The sequence below is a fragment of the Callithrix jacchus genome, chromosome 14 (genome assembly GCF_049354715.1).
Source record: "Callithrix jacchus isolate 240 chromosome 14, calJac240_pri, whole genome shotgun sequence".
In the NCBI taxonomy this organism is placed as follows: domain Eukaryota; kingdom Metazoa; phylum Chordata; class Mammalia; order Primates; family Cebidae; genus Callithrix; species Callithrix jacchus.
The window spans coordinates 29,150,088-29,155,475 of NC_133515.1; the positions used below are offsets into that span (position 1 = coordinate 29,150,088).

General features: G+C 43.0%; 1 pseudogene; it reads left to right on the plus strand.

Moving 5' to 3' along the window:
• Positions 1-4,473: 4,473 nt before the first annotated feature.
• Positions 4,474-5,147, plus strand: LOC128929591 (phosphatidylinositol 3,4,5-trisphosphate 5-phosphatase 2 pseudogene; annotated as a pseudogene).
• The last annotated feature ends 241 nt before the right edge of the window (positions 5,148-5,388 follow it).

Genomic DNA, 5,388 nt, shown 5'->3' on the forward strand with positions numbered 1-5,388 from the left:
CTAAAAGAGGCACTACACATAGAAAGGATCAACCAGTACCAGCCATTCCAAAATCACACTGAATGCTAAAGAGCATCAACATAATGAAGAATCTACAACAACTAACAGGCAAAACAGCCACTTAGCATCAAAATGGCAGTATCAAATTCACACATAACAATATTAACCCTAAATGTAAATGGACTAAATGCACCAATCAAAAGACACAGACTGGCAAATTGGATAAAAATCCAAAACCCATCAGTGTGCTGTATCCAGGAAACCCATCTCACATGCAAGGATACACAAAGGCTCAAAATAAAGGGATGGAGGAAGATTTACCAAGCTAATGGAAAGCAAAAAAAAGCAGGAGTTGCAATTCTCATCTCTGATAAAATAGACTTTAAAGCAACAAAGATCAAAAGAGACAAAGAAGGCCATTACATAATGGTAAAAGGATCGATAAAACAAGAAGAGCTAACGATCCTAAACATATATGGACCCAATGCAGGAGCACCCAGATACATAAGGCAAGTTCTTAAGGACTTACAAAAGGACTTAGACTCCCACACAATAATAGTGGGAGACTTTAACACTCCACTGTCAATACTAGACAGATCAACCAGACAAAAAATCAACAAGGATATCCAGGGCTTGAACTCAGACCTGGAGCAAGCAAACCTGATAGACATTTACAGAACTCTCCACCCCAAATCCACAGAATACACATTATTCTCAGCACCACATCACACCTACTCTAAAATTGACCACATAATTGGAAGTAAAGCACTGCTCAACAAATGCAAAACAACTGAAATCATAACAAGCAGCCTCTCAGATCATAGTGCAATCAAGTTAGAACTCAGAATTCAGAAACCGACCCAGAACCGCACAGCTTCATGGAAACTGAACAACTGGCTCTTGACTGTTGACTGGGTAAACAACGAAATGAAGGCAGAAATAAAGAAGTTCTTCGAAACCAATGAGAATGAAGACACAACGTGCCAGAACCTCTGGGACACATTTAAAGCAGTCTCTAGAGGAAAGTATATAGCAATAAGTGCCCATATGAGGAGAATGGAGAGATCCAAAATTGACACCCTATCGTCAAAATTGAAAGAGCTAGAGGACCAAGACCAAAAAAACTCAAAACCCAGCAGAAGACAAGAAATAACTAAGATCAGAGCTGAGCTGAAGGAGATTGAGACACGAAAAACCCTTCAAAAAATCAATAAATCCAAGAGCTGGTTTTTTGAAAAGATCAACAAAATAGACAGACCACTAGCCAGATTGATTAAAAAGAAAAGAGAGAACAACCAAATAGATGCAATAAAAAATGATAAAGGGGAAATCACCACAGATTCCACAGAAATTCAAACCATCATCAGAGAATATTACAAACAACTCTATGCGCATAAACTAGTAAACCTGGAAGAAATGGACAAATTCCTGGATTCCTGTGTCCTCCCAAGCCTAAACCACGAGGAAGCTGAAACTATGAATAGACCAATAACAAGGTCTGAAGTTGAGGCAGCAATTAAGAGCCTACCACACAAAAAAAGCCCAGGTCCAGACGGGTTCACAGCCGAATTCTACCAGACACACAAGGAAGAGCTGGCACCATTTCTTCTAAAACTATTTCAAACAATCCAAAAAGAGGGAATCCTTCCCAAATCATTTTATGAGACCAACATCATTCTGATACCAAAACCCGGCAGAGCCCCAACAGGAAAAGAAAACTTCAGGCCAATATCCATGATGAACATAGATGCAAAAATCTTCAATAAAATATTGGCAAGCCGATTGCAACAGCAAATCAAAAAACTTATTCATCATGATCAAGTAGGATTCATCCCGGGGATGCAAGGCTGGTTCAACATACGCAAGTCTATAAATGTAATTCACCACATAAACAGAACCAAAAACAAAAACCACATGATTATCTCAATTGACGCAGAGAAGGCATTTGACAAAATTCAACAGCCCTTTATGCTAAAAACCCTCAATAAACTCGGTATCGATGGAACGTATCTCAAAGTAATAAAAGCTATTTATGACAAACCAACAGCCAATATCATACTGAATGGGCAAAAACTGGAAGCATTCCCTTTGAAATCTGGCACTAGACAAGGATGCCCTCTTTCACCACTCCTATTCAATATAGTACTGGAAGTTCAGCCAGAGCAATCAGGCAAGAAAAAGAAATAAAGGGTATTCAGATAGGAAAGGTGGAAGCCAAATTGTCTCTATTTGCAGACGACATGATAGTATACCTAGAAGACCCCATTGCCTCAGCCCAAAAGCTCCTGAAACTGATAAGCAACTTCAGCAAAGTCTCAGGATATAAAATCAATGTGCAAAAATCACAAGCATTCGTCTACACCAATAACAGACTTAAAGAAAGCCAAATCAAGAGCGAACTGCCATTTGCAATTGCTACAAAAAGAATAAAATACCTTGGAATACAATTCACAAGGAACGTAAGAGACCTCTTCAAGGAGAACTACAAACCACTGCTCAACGAAATCAGAGAGGACACAAACAGATGGAGAAACATTCCATGTTCATGGTTAGGAAGAATTAATATCGTGAAAATGGCTATACTGCCCAAAGTAATTTACAGAATCAATGCTATCCCCATCAAGCTACCATTGACTTTCTTCACAGAACTGGAAAAAACCACCATGAACTTCATATGGAACCAAAAGAGAGCCCGCATAGCCAAGTCAATTCTAAGCAAAAAGAACACAGCGGGGGGCATCACACTACCGGATTTCAAACTATACTACAAGGCTACAGTAATCAAAACAGCATGGTACTGGTACCAAAACAGAGATATAGACCAATGGAACAAAACAGAGGCACCGGAGGCAACACAACATACATACAACTATACAATCTTTGATAAACCTGACAAAAACAAGCAATGGGGAAAGGATTCCATGTTTAACAAATGGTGTTGGGAAAACTGGCTAGACATGTGCAGAAAGCAGAAACTGGACTCCTTCCTGACACCTTTCTCTAAAATTAACTCCAGATGGATTAAAGACTTAAACATAAGACCTGGCACCATAAAAACCCTAGAAGAAAATCTAGGCAAAACTATCCAGGACATAGGAGTAGGCAAGGACTTCATGAACAAAACACCAAAAGCATTGGCAACAAAAGCCAAAATAGACAAATGGGACCTAATGAAACTCCACAGCTTCTGCACGGCAAAAGAAACAGTCACTAGAGTGGATCGGCAACCAACAGAATGGGAAAAAATTTTTGCAGTCTACCCATCTGACAAAGGGCTGATATCCAGAATTTACAAAGAACTCAAACAGATTTACAGGAAAAAACAAACAAGCCCATTCTAAAGTGGGCAAAGGATATGAACAGATACTTTACGAAAGAAGACATATATGAGGCCAACAATCATATGAAAAAATGCTCATTGTCACTGATCATCAGAGAGATGCAAATCAAAACCACATTGAGATACCATCTCACGCCAGTTAGAATGGCGATCATTAAAAAATCTGGAGACAACAGATGCTGGAGAGGATGTGGAGAAAAAGGAACACTTTTACACTGTTGGTGGGAGTGTAAATTAGTTCAACCATTGTGGAAGACGGTGTGGCGATTCCTCAAGGCCTTAGAAATAGAAATTCCATTTGACCCAGCAATCCCATTACTGGGTATATATCCAAAAGACTATAAATTGTTCTACTATAAGGACACATGTACACGAATGTTCATTGCAGCACTGTTTACAATAGCAAAGACCTGGAATCAACCCAAATGCCCATTGATAATAGACTGGATTGGAAAAATGTGGCACATATACACCATGGAATATTATGCAGCAATCAGAAATGATGAGTTTGTGTCGTTTGTAGGGACATGGATGAATCTGGAGAACTTCATCCTCAGCAAACTGACACAAGAACAGAAAATGAAACACCGCATATTCTCACTCATAGGTGGGTGATGAAAAATGAGAACACATGGACACAGAAAGGGGAGTACTAAACACTGGGGTCCATTGGGGGGAAAAGGGGAGGGCCAGTGGGAGGGGGAGGTGGGGAGGGATAGCCTGGGGAGAAAAGCCAAATGTGGGTGAAGGGGAGAAGAAAAGAAAGCACACTGCCATGTGTGTACCTACGCAACTGTCTTGCATGCTCTGCTCATGTACCCCAAAACCTATAATCCAATAAAAAATTAAAAAAATAAATAAATAAAAAATAATAATAATAATAAAAAAAAAAAAATAATGTACTTAGCTAAAAACATAGGCCATTTTTTTTCTTTTTAATAAAAAAAAGATGGATGATGATGCCAAAATTCACATTCCCTACTTTTTGAACTAGAATGTCATTGTGGTTACCTATCCCTGTCTCAACATTTTATGTCAGCATGTGAGGGGCAGAAATTGTCTTCCTTTAGGTCAGAAGTCTTCAAACCAGATGTAACCCAGAAGTTGTGTACTCAAAGAATTGCATCTGTGAAGCCTTCTCTATGCCAGCCTGGATCCTTTACCAGAGCCAGTGGTACGGGGTCGTGGTGGGGCTGATGCCCATGGCCCACCACCTCCTAAGGCCCATCCAAGGCCCCCACGGCCCCCAGGCCCCTCACCAGCCAGCACTTTCCTAGGGGAAGTGGCCAGTGGGGATGACCGGTCCTGCTCGGTGCTGCAGATGGCCAAGACGCTGAGCGAGGTGGACTATGCCCCTGCTGGGCCTGCACGCTCAGCACTCCTCCCAGGCCCCCTGGAACTGCAGCCACCCCGGGGACTGCCCTCTGACTATGGCCGGCCCCTCAGCTTCCTTCCACCCAGCATCCGGGAGAGCATCCAGGAAGACCTGGCAGAGGAGGCTCCGTGCCCGCAGGGTGGGCTGGCCAGTGGGCTGAGCGAGGCAGGAATGGGCGCCTGGCTGCGGGCCATCGGCTTGGAGCGCTATGAGGAGGGCCTGGTGCATAATGGCTGGGACGACCTGGAGTTTCTCAGTGACATCACCGAGGAGGACCTGGAGGAGGCTGGGTGCAGGACGCGTCTCACAAGCGCCTCCTTCTGGACGCCCTGCAGCTCAGCAAGTGATAGCAGAGGCACCACAAAGCTGCGAACTCAGTGCCCCTCCCTGCTACCAAGGCCCAGCTATGGCCCCAGGGTTGAAAAGTTATGAGGGTCAGGTCAGTATCTCTTTGCCTATTATTGGGGTGCCTATTTATTGGGGATCTGCATTCCCCACTACCCAATCATTTGGAGCTCTAATGAAGACATCCTGTCCATGGCCTTTTTAGGCTCAGGGCAGGTCAGTTGCCATGGTTACCGAGGACCCTGGTTACTCTGGTGCTGTCCTTTTACTGGACTCCACCTCCCAGCCCCAGGGGTGCCCACAGGGGTCCAGTTGGGTACGTCTAGGC